The 11,809-nt window shown below is 34.7% G+C and overlaps 1 pseudogene; it reads left to right on the top strand.

The window, feature by feature from the left end:
• Positions 1-6,310: 6,310 nt before the first annotated feature.
• On the top strand, positions 6,311-11,479 carry LOC100619425 (transcription termination factor 2, mitochondrial-like; annotated as a pseudogene).
• The last annotated feature ends 330 nt before the right edge of the window (positions 11,480-11,809 follow it).

The raw sequence follows: 11,809 nt of genomic DNA, 5'->3' as shown, positions 1-11,809 counted from the left end.
TATGTATACTAACATGTGGGGAAAATGTAATGTATAAATAGGGGGTAAAGAAAGACCAAATAGAATAATCATTCTCACACAAAGATTCACATGGGAAGGGGAGGGGAAGAAAACTCCTATAAGAAGGAGAGGAAGAGAGGGGGGGAGTTACTTAAACCTCAATCTCAGGGAAATCAGCTCTGAGAGGGAAAAACATCCAGATCCATTGGGATCTTGAATTCTATCTTACCCAACAAGGGTAAGGAGAAGGGAAAATCAAGGGGGGGAGGGGGAGAGGGAGAACAAAAAGGGAGGGAAAGAGAGGGGGGAGGGGGAGGGAACAAAAAGGGAGGGACTAAAAAGGGAAACATCAAGGGAGGGGACAAGGGGGACTGTTTCAAAGTAAATCACTGGACTAAAAGGTAGAGCCGAAGAAGAAAAGGTTAGAATTAGGGAAGGCAATCAAAATGCCAGGGATTCCACAAATGACAATCATAACTTTGAACGTGAATGGGATGAACTCACCCATAAAACGTAGACGAATAGCAGAATGGATTAGAATCCAAAACCCTACCATATGTTGTCTTCAAGAAACACACATGAGGCGGGTTGACACCCACAAGGTCAGAATTAAAGGATGGAGTAAGACCTTCTGGGCTTCAACTGATAGAAAGAAGGCAGGAGTGGTAATCATGATATCTGATAAAGCCAATGCAAAAATAGACCTGATCAAAAAGGATAGGGAAGGTAATTATATTTTGTTAAAAGGGACTATAGACAATGAGGAAATATCATTAATCAATATGTATGCACCAAATAATATAGCACCCAAATTTCTAATGGAGAAACTAGGAGAATTGAAGGAAGAAATAGACAATAAAACCATACTAGTGGGAGACTTAAACCAACCATTATCAAATTTAGATAAATCAAATCAAAAAATAAATAAGAAAGAGGTAAAAGAAGTGAATGAAATCTTAGAAAAATTAGAATTAATAGACATATGGAGAAAAATAAATAGGGATAAAAAGGAATACACCTTCTTATCAGCACCGCATGGCACATTCACAAAAATTGACCATACATTAGGTCACAGAAACATAGCACACAAATGCAGAAAAGCAGAAATAATGAATGCAGCCTTCTCAGATCACAAGGCAATAAAAATAATGATTAGTAATGGTACATGGAAAACCAAATCTAAAACCAATTGGAAATTAAACAATATGATACTCCAAAACCATTTAGTTAAAGAAGAAATCATAGAAACAATTAATAATTTCATCGAGGAAAATGACAATGGCGAAACATCCTTCCAAACCTTTTGGGATGCAGCCAAAGCGGTAATCAGAGGTAAATTCATATCCCTGAATGCTTATATTAACAAACAAGGGAGAGCAGAGATCAATCAATTGGAAATGCAAATGAAAAAACTGGAAAGCGATCAAATTAAAAACCCCCAGCAGAAAACCAAATTAGAAATCCTAAAAATTAAGGGAGAAATTAATAAAATCGAAAGTGATAGAACTATTGATTTAATAAATGAGACAAGAAGCTGGTACTTTGAAAAAACAAACAAAATAGACAAGGTACTGGTCAATCTAGTTAAAAAAAGGAAGGAAGAAAAGCAAATTCACAGCATTAAAGATGAAAAGGGGGACAGCACCTCCAATGAGGAGGAAATTAAGGCAATCATTAGAAATTACTTTGCCAAATTATATGGCAATAAATACACCAATTTAGGAGAAATGGATGAATATATACAAAAATACAAACTGCCTAGACTAACAGAAGAGGAAATAGAATTCTTAAATAATCCCATATCAGAAATTGAAATCCAACAAGCCATCAAAGAACTTCCTAAGAAAAAGTCCCCAGGGCCTGATGGATTCACCTGTGAATTCTATCAAACATTCAGAGAACAGTTAATCCCAATACTATACAAACTATTTGACATAATAAGCAAAGAGGGAGTTCTACCAAACTCCTTTTACGACACAAACATGGTACTGATTCCAAAACCAGGCAGGTCAAAAACAGAGAAAGAAAACTATAGACCAATCTCCCTAATGAATATAGATGCAAAAATTTTAAATAGGATACTAGCAAAAAGACTCCAGCAAGTGATCAGAAGGATCATTCACCATGATCAAGTAGGATTCATACCAGGGATGCAGGGCTGGTTCAACATTAGGAAAACCATCCACATAATTGACCACATCAACAAGCAAACTAGCAAGAATCACATGATTATTTCAATAGATGCAGAAAAAGCCTTTGATAAAATACAACACCCATTCCTATTAAAAACACTAGAAAGCATAGGAATGGAAGGGTCATTCCTAAAAATAATAAACAGTATATATCTAAAACCAACAGCTAATATCATCTGCAATGGGGATAAACTAGATGCATTCCCAATAAGATCAGGAGTGAAACAAGGATGCCCATTATCACCTCTACTATTTGACATTGTACTAGAAACACTAGCAGTAGCAATTAGAGAAGATAAAGAAATTGAAGGCATCAGAATAGGCAAGGAGGAGACCAAGTTATCACTCTTTGCGGATGACATGATGGTCTACTTAAAGAATCCTAGAGATTCAACCAAAAAGCTAATTGAAATAATCAACAACTTTAGCAAAGTTGCAGGATACAAAATAAACCCACATAAATCATCAGCTTTTCTATATATCTCCAACACAGCTCAGCAGCAAGAACTAGAAAGAGAAATCCCATTCAAAATCATCTTAGACAAAATAAAATACCTAGGAATCTACCTCCCAAGACAAACACAGGAACTATATGAACACAACTACAAAACACTCGCCACACAACTAAAACTAGACTTGAACAAATGGAAAAACATTAACTGCTCATGGATAGGACGAGCCAATATAATAAAAATGACCATCCTACCCAAACTTATTTATCTATTTAGTGCCATACCCATTGAACTACCAAAATACTTCTTCACTGATTTAGAAAAAACCATAACAAAGTTCATTTGGAAGAACAAAAGATCAAGGATATCCAGGGAAATAATGAAAAAAAAACACATATGATGGGGGCCTTGCAGTCCCTGACCTAAAACTATATTACAAAGCAGCAGTCATCAAAACAATTTGGTACTGGCTAAGAAACAGAAAGGAAGATCAGTGGAATAGACTGGGGGAAAGCGACCTCAGCAAGACAGTATACGATAAACCCAAAGATCCCAGCTTTTGGGACAAAAATCCACTATTCGATAAAAACTGCTGGGAAAATTGGAAGACAGTGTGGGAGAGACTAGGAATAGATCAACACCTCACACCCTACACCAAGATAAATTCAAAATGGGTGAGTGAATTAAACATAAAGAAGGAAACCATAAGTAAATTGGGTAAACACAGAATAGTATACATGTCAGACCTTTGGGAGGGGAAACGCTTTAAAACCAAGCAAGATATAGAAAGAATCACAAAATGTAAAATAAATAATTTTGACTACATCAAACTAAAAAGCTTTTGTACAAACAAAACCAATATAACTAAAATCAGAAAGGAAACAACAAATTGGGATAAAATCTTCATAGAAACCTCTGACAAAGGTTTAATTACTCATATTTATAATGAGCTAAATCAATTGTACAAAAAATCAAGCCATTCTCCAATTGATAAATGGGCAAGGGACATGGATAGGCAGTTCTCAGATAAAGAAATCAAAACTATTAACAAGCACATGAAGAAGTGTTCTACATCTCTTATAATCAGAGAGATGCAAATCAAAACAACTCTGAGGTATCACCTCACACCTAGCAGATTGGCTAACATAACAGCAAAGGAAAGTAATGAATGCTGGAGGGGATGTGGCAAAATAGGGACATTAATTCATTGCTGGTGGAGCTGTGAACTGATCCAACCATTCTGGAGGGCAATTTGGAACTATGCCCAAAGGGTGCTAAAAGAATATCTACCCTTTGACCCAGCCATAGCACTGCTGGGTCTGTACCCCAAAGAGATAATGGACACAAAGACTTGTACAAAAATATTCATAGCTGCGCTCTTTGTGGTGGCCCAAAACTGGAAAATGAGGGGATGCCCATCAATTGGGGAATGGCTGAACAAACTGTGGTATATGTTGGTGATGGAGTACTATTGTGCTAAAAGGAATAATAAAGTGGAGAAGTTCCATGGAGACTGGAACAACCTCCAGGAAGTGATGCAGAGCGAGAGGAGCAGAACCAGGAGAACATTGTACACAGAGACTAATACACTGTGGTATAATCGAACGTAATAGACTTCTCCATTAGTGGCGGTGTAATGTCCCTGAACAACTTACAGGGATCCAGGAGAAAAAAAACACCATTCCTAAGCAAAGGATAAACTATGGGAATGGAAACACCGAGAAAAAGCAACTGCCTGAATACAGAGGTTGAGGGGACATGACAGAGGATAGACTCTAAATGAACACTCTAATGCAAATACTATCAACAAAGCAATGGGTTCAAATCAAGAAAACATCTAATGCCCAGTGGACTTACGCGTCGGCTATGGGGGGTGGGGGGGGAAGGAAACGAAAATGATCTATGTCTTTAACGAATAATGCTTGGAAATGATCAAATAAAATATATTAAAAAAATAATTTAATAAGGCAAACATCTAAATAAATGCATAAAAACAAGCTATATACGGCTATATACAGAATAAATTGGAAATAATTAAGCCAGGGAAGGTACTACATTTTAGAGTGAATGATAAAGTCTTGCTATAGAAGATGGATATTCATTTAAGATTTAAAGAAACCAGTAGGCAAAGTTGAAGAGGAAGAGTGTTATAAGAATGGAAGAGTGAGAAAAAATGCCCAGAGCCAAGATATAGAGTATCTTATTCATAAAACAGTAATGAAGTCAGTGATTTGGATCAGAAAAATACATGATGGAAAGTAATCAATTAGAAGACTGGAAAGGTGGAAAGGAATAAGATTTTGAAGGATTTTAAATTCCAAATAGGATTTTCTGTTCCATTCTGGAGGTATTAGAGAGTTACTTGAGTGTATTGAGTTGAGGTGGGTACTATAAGGGGAAAAAGGGATTAATTTTAAAAGGGTTTGTCTGGATTATTTAAGAGTGTGGTCACCAGGAATTTAATTTATTTCAAAGAGATTTATTTACAATGTATTTATAAAATGTAGAAAAAGTGAAATAAGAAAATCAGAGAGAGAATAAGGTAAGTCTCTCCTGAAGTGAGGTTTTTTTTTTCCAGAAAATCCAGCAGTTAAGAGTCACTTAAGTGACTTAAGTAAGCTTTTCACTTACTACGTGTCATTTCAAAGGAAGAGATTTTAGAACAGCCTCACCAGGAACAGGGTCTCGGGTCCAGTCTTCACTCCAAAGAATGAAGAATTGTCTCCAGTCTCTACTCCAAAGAATGAATAACTGTCCCTCAGAAGAAGTGACAGCTCCTTTTAAAGACCCTTCTTTTGCATCACTTCCTGTGTCTTCTTACATCTACCAATCACAGTTGAAGCTTTTCTTTAACACTGCCCAGGGGCATTTAGTTTAATTCTGATTCATCTCCCACTATTGCACAAATGGGTCACAGACTTCCCACTTAATGATTAAGTGGGATGTTTACACTTTTGGTGATTAGATCTAAAAATGGGCAGATCTCCATACTAAACTTTTAAGGAGGGTGTTTATACTTTTGGTGATTAAAATGTAAAAATAGGCAGGGGTTACAATTTTAATCTTCACAATCAGGGGAGAGTTAATTTTAATCTTCACAGTATATAGGTCAAATCTGGACATTAGGAAAATCACTTTGTTGGATGAATGGATGGTTTTTTGGAGGATGGAGAGACTTGAGGTGGGAACCACTGCCATCAGATTTATTGCAATCATTGAGCTATAAGGTGAGATGGGCCTGTGCCACTATGGTGACAGTGTTAAAAAAAGATTAAAAAAGGTGAAATGGGCATGTTGAAGAGATATTGTCAAAGTAACATTGGCAGGTCTTAGTGACAGACTGGATGGAAGAGGTGAGCCATACTGAGGAGACAAGGATGATACTTGGGTTGGCATTCTGAAAGACCTGAGATAATAGTGTTACCTTTTAGAGTTACAGGGAAGGTAGAATGAGATGGGGAAGTTTAGTGGGAAAGATAGTGAATTCAGTTTTATGAATGTTGAATTTAAAATGTTTACATGTCATATCATTCAAAGTTGTTTAAATGAAATTGGATATTGTAATGAGGGAAGGAGAGAAATAGGGTGCAAAGAAGAAACAGAGGATTTTGCAAAGAGATAAGTGTGGTGGACCTGACTGCATGTATGTGTTCTGGAACAGGGGGAATGGATGAACCTCCTGTTGCTGTGGCCATTTGGAGCTGGATAGTTCCTCCCAATCCCTACCTCTGTGAGCTGAGGAGGGGTTTCGGTTTCCTATCCCTGAACAACTCTGGTGTTCTATCTGAGGAAATCCATCATTCTTTGAAATCCAAGTGTTTCCTGCCTACTGAGAAAATGTTCCCTGCTGCTCTGAAAATCTGTGCTGGCAAATCAGTACACCTATCTGTGGTGGGAAGGCCTGAAGCCATTTTAGGACTAATCCTTACAGGGTTGAACCCTACTATAAAGGGTTCACTGAAAGACTAAATCTTACCAAAAGTTATCTTGGAGGATTAATAGCATCAGCTAGTTACACAGTCATGAATTTTAGACAGAGAGAGTAGGGATTTAAGGAAGAAAATGGAAGAAATCCCCATGCAGGGATTGTAGAGGTGGGCATTTAGCTAGAACCCTTAGTCTTAGGGTATCCTAATTCCTTAATCCTCCCCTCAATCTTACTGTTGTTAAAAATAAACCCTGTCCTGTTTTGATATCTGAGAGTCTGAGCAGCACACTGATCCTATGAGGAGACTCACAGGCCCCTTCCCTGTGGGATACCAAGGAGTCAACTAAACCTTGTTACTACACCATTAACAACATCAACCATCAAGTATACTCACCTATTTCAATATATAATAGTGAATTTGAACAGATACAGACTAGCATAGTTAAATTTAAGAATCAATAGCAGAAAGATGATAAATAAGTCATTGGGATCTGATATGATTAGTAGATGAATTGGTGTAAAAGGAGAAGAGAAGAGGTCCTGAAATTGAATTCCATGGGGCACCTTCAGTTAAAGGACATAATTCTGATAAGTATCTAGCAAAGAAAACTGGGGGAGGGGGAAGGTAAGATAAGGAGGAGAGCAAACACAATGACATACTGAAATCTTAAGAGAAAAGAAGTATTAAGCAGAAGAAGTTAATGAATTGTGTCAAAATGAAGAAAGAGGTTGAGAAAAAGGAGGATACAGAAAAAGATCATTGTGTTTGGCAATTTAGAGTTCATTGGTGACTTAGGAGGGAGCAATTTTGGGAAAGTACTGAGACTGGAAGCCCTTAGACAAAAAGGGAGAATAGATTGGGGAAGGGAGTAATCAAAAGCAAAATACTTTGGAGGAGAAACTGGGTAAAAAGAGAGACAAATAGAGACAGAGATAGGTGAGAAAGAATGATAAAATGGTGGGGGATTAGATGGGTGAAAATATAGAGTTAGTAATAATATGTGTGAATATGGATGGAATGAATTCACTCATGAAATGGAAGTAAATAGTGAGTGTATTATGTGACTTAGGCATAAAAGGTAATCCCACAAGCAAATCAGGGGAGTACAGAATAGTTTATAACTCAGATGTATGGATAAGGAAAGAATTCATTATGAACAAGAAAAAATATGATATAAAATGGATAATTTTAATTATATCCCATTAAAAGATTTCACATAAATCAATTAAAAAAGATAGAAAAAATGGGAAAATATTTACAAGTTTCTATAATGTATGCCCAATTTCTCAAATATAGAGAGAATTGAATCAAATTTATTTTTAAAAATTTTGTTGCTAAATTGATGTGGTCAAAGGATATGAAAAAATATTTCAGTTGAAGAAATCAAAACTATCAACTACCATATTAAAACTTTCTCTAAATCACTATTCATTAGACAGATATGTATTAAAACCAATTTGAGGTAACATCTTATAAGAATCAGATTGGCTTATAAGACAAGAGAAAAATGAAAAATTATAGAATTAAATTAGGAAAATTGGGATATGGATGCAACTGTTGGTGGAGTTATAAAATGATCCAAGTATTCTGGAGAATAATTTGGAACTATGTCCAAAGGACTATGCATATCTTTGACTCAGCAATACCACTAGGTCTATATTCCAAAGAAATAAAAAAGAAAAGGGCTTTTATGTACAAAAATATTTTTTTTCAGATCTTTTTACATTGTTAAAGAATTCAGAATTGAGGTCATTCCCATCAGTTGGGGAATGACTAAACAAGTTCTCATCTTTGATTGTGATGGAATATTATTGCGCCATAAGACATGGTGAGCAAGTTGATTTTAGAAAAAAACAAAACAAAAACAAAAACAAACAAACCCTAGAGAGACTTACATTAACTAATTTAAACTTAAGTGAACAGAACTAGGAGCACTTTGCACACAGTAACAATACTATTTTACAAAGATCATATGTAAAGGATTTAGATATTCTCAGTCATATAATAATCTAAGACAATTCCCAACCACATGATTAAAAATATTATCCACCTCTAGAGAAAGAGTTGATAAAATCTGAACACAGTATGAAACTTCCTTTTTTATCTTTCTTTTCCTTTTTGGCCTGTGTTTTCTTTTACAACATGATGGAAGTATGTTTATATGACTGCACATGTGTTACATATATCAAATTGCTTATCTTCTCAGTGAGGACACTGAGCATTGAGATAGTCACCACCTTTCTTCTTGATAGTATTCTAATTGGTATTCATGAATCAACAATATTTGTGAAATTTTCAATCAATCCTTCATGCAGTCAGAAAAATGATATACCAAAAATGGTCATAATAGTTTAATCTCCATCTCAATAAACTTCAAAGACTCCCTGTTGACTATAATATAAAACATCAAATTTCTAATTTTTTAAACCATTACAATTGAGTTCTAGCCTATTTTCATAGTTGATTATTTATTACTCTTATTCATACAATTTTTTTAGTAAAACAGAGCTATTTTCTGTTCCATGCATATAACATTCAACCTCCTGACTCATTGTGCATAAGAGTTCTACCTTGCACCAATTTCCCTCCTTACATATTAACCTATCTTAGAATCCTTCAAGGGCCAAATCATATATCCACTTATTAATGTCTTACCCCCTACAAAATTACTTTGTTCCATTTTCTATATGCTACAAACTTCTTTATTTGTGAACATATTTTGTGTATCTCACAGTAGAAGATAGGCTTTTTAAAAAGTAAGACATTTTTAAAAATTTAAAAAATTTGTATCCTTAGGGTACAGTGCCATATAAACTATTTTAATCATATTTCTTGATAAATTGATTTATTCTACATTTGCTTTAAAATATTTGTAAAATAATATGTGGAAACCTATCCAAGGGAACAAAACAGCATTTTTAAATTTTGAAAGGTATAGTTAACAACAGAAGAATGAGATCATATTCTTCCATGGTTATGCACATACTTAAAGGAACTCATTCCCTTAACTCTATGTAGAAGGAGAAACAAGAGAAGAGTGAACAAAAAAATATGTTTTAACCATGCATTTTACTTTACATCCTCTCCTGGTAGAGCCTACCTTCTCCTACTCTCCTCTCTTGAAAACATAAACCTACAAATACGTAATTACACTCACAATATGTTCTAAAAGAAATACTTTATAGCATCAATAGAACAATTTCCAAATTCTTTCGTTACTATTAAAGACCAGGAGAATCAAAGGCTTAATATTACATTTTTTCAAGAATTAGGACTCAATAATGTGATCATTAGTAGGTTCTTGACAACTGCACCTCTTTTTTTTTTTTTTGGTAATTCTATGGAGAATAATAAACAAATGATCAAGATGCTACAGGAAAGTTACTTGAATTTAGGGGGCTCCCAAGCCAACATGAAAGTTTGACTGCTAAAATTGTTGAGTCAAGAACCATTTATTTTGTTAATTTCACCTACTCCCATAAAGAAAACATTAGAATTTCTCCAGAATCAAGGATTCATAGACTTTGAAGTTCTCCAACTTCTTTCCAAACTCAAAGGATTTCTTTTTTGACTTTCCCTTACTAGTGTACAAGAAAGCATCTTGTTCTCTAAGAATGCATTTCAGTGTACTGATCAGGACCTGAAGGAGCTGATTTTAAAATGCCCTGCCCTCTTGTACTACACTGCTCCAATTCTAGAGGAGTGGATTCAAGGTCTATTGAACAAAGGAATTTCTTTATCTCAAATAACAGAAACACCAATAGTACTTGAATTAACACCACAAATTGTACAATACAGATTTAGAAAACTAAATGCTTTGGGATATAGTATCAAGAATGGAAATCTTGACAACTTAAATGAAACCAAAAAAGAGTTTGAATCCAACTTTGGTAAAATACAAGCAAACAAAGAAAGAAAGACTGTTATTTAATCCTGTAGCACCCTTCAAAGTTGAAGAATAATAAAGAAATTTAGGACACCTCTGTTCAGAAGAATAAAAATAGAAAATAATGTAATGGTTGGAAATTTTGTATCTCACCAACCAACACACATTTTGTGAACCTGCCAAGTATCTGGGATTGTTACTATATTAACTCAGCTCTCAACCATATCATGTAAATCTTGTGATAAATCATGCTTTTGTAATGAAAAATGAAATATAAATGTTATCTATAAAACCTTTTGAGCCAATTTCAATAAAAGTTAATACTCAGCCAAAAAAAAAAAGAAATACTATAAACAATTGACTGTGAAAATGACAATTTTTCATGTTTCTTTTAGGTAATTTGACTTTTGTTTACTTTACGTAGTTTGAACCTCACTATCTCCTTTCCTCACTCTTCATGGAACTATCTCATATGGGAAATGAGATAGGTGTCCTTCCTTGGAAGTAGTGTGTATCGACTACATAAGGATCTGCCAACATGGACACATAGTTCTATTCCAGAATGATGGATGGCACTGAATTCTCTCACAAGTAACTAACCCTTATGGTTTGTTAGTTGAAGTTGATATTAAAAAAATATATGATTTTTCTGATGAATGTAAATGTCACATTCCTTCTCAGAATAAGAAGTATCTAAGAATAATGCTACTATCTACTGCTTGGGGAATCACACTGAGTAAAAATATGTGAAAATCTAGGATTTTCAATTTCAACTTCATCAAATATTCAGCAATATATAGAACTATGTATTCACAAAGAAGAAAAATAACAATAATAGTTAACTTCACTAAGTATAAGAGCCATCTCAGGATCAAAACCAGTTCAGTACAATAAATATTTGCATAGGGAAGGCACCACATTGCCTTTTGTAGGAGATACAACAATAATTAATGTCCTTTACTCACTCTCAAAAATGGTGTTTCTTCATGGCAGAAATGGAATAATTTTAATTAAATAGGCATTCATTAAGTTTCTATTATTCATATTATTACTATGAGAGGTCACATAGCATAGTGGATAAAGAATCAGATTCAAAGCCAGAAAAAATATAGGATCAAGTTCTACTTATGACACATATGCTGAGTGATCTAAACAACTCTTTCTGACAACAAATTTCAGGACAGAAAAAAATCTGATCTGGTACAGTGTCTTTTCTCAACCAGGAGATGCCAATACCAAAAAAATCATGGGTCCAAGATCATTGTCTATCTCTATATTCAAACTGATAAACTTTGTGGCCTATCCAATTTTATTTCTTTTGTAGGCTAGTACATTTATTACAGATAGATG

Source organism: Monodelphis domestica, chromosome 4 (assembly GCF_027887165.1).
Source record: "Monodelphis domestica isolate mMonDom1 chromosome 4, mMonDom1.pri, whole genome shotgun sequence".
In the NCBI taxonomy this organism is placed as follows: domain Eukaryota; kingdom Metazoa; phylum Chordata; class Mammalia; order Didelphimorphia; family Didelphidae; genus Monodelphis; species Monodelphis domestica.
The sequence above is the reverse complement of the archived record's forward strand: the minus strand, read 5'-3'. Positions and strand labels throughout refer to the sequence as shown.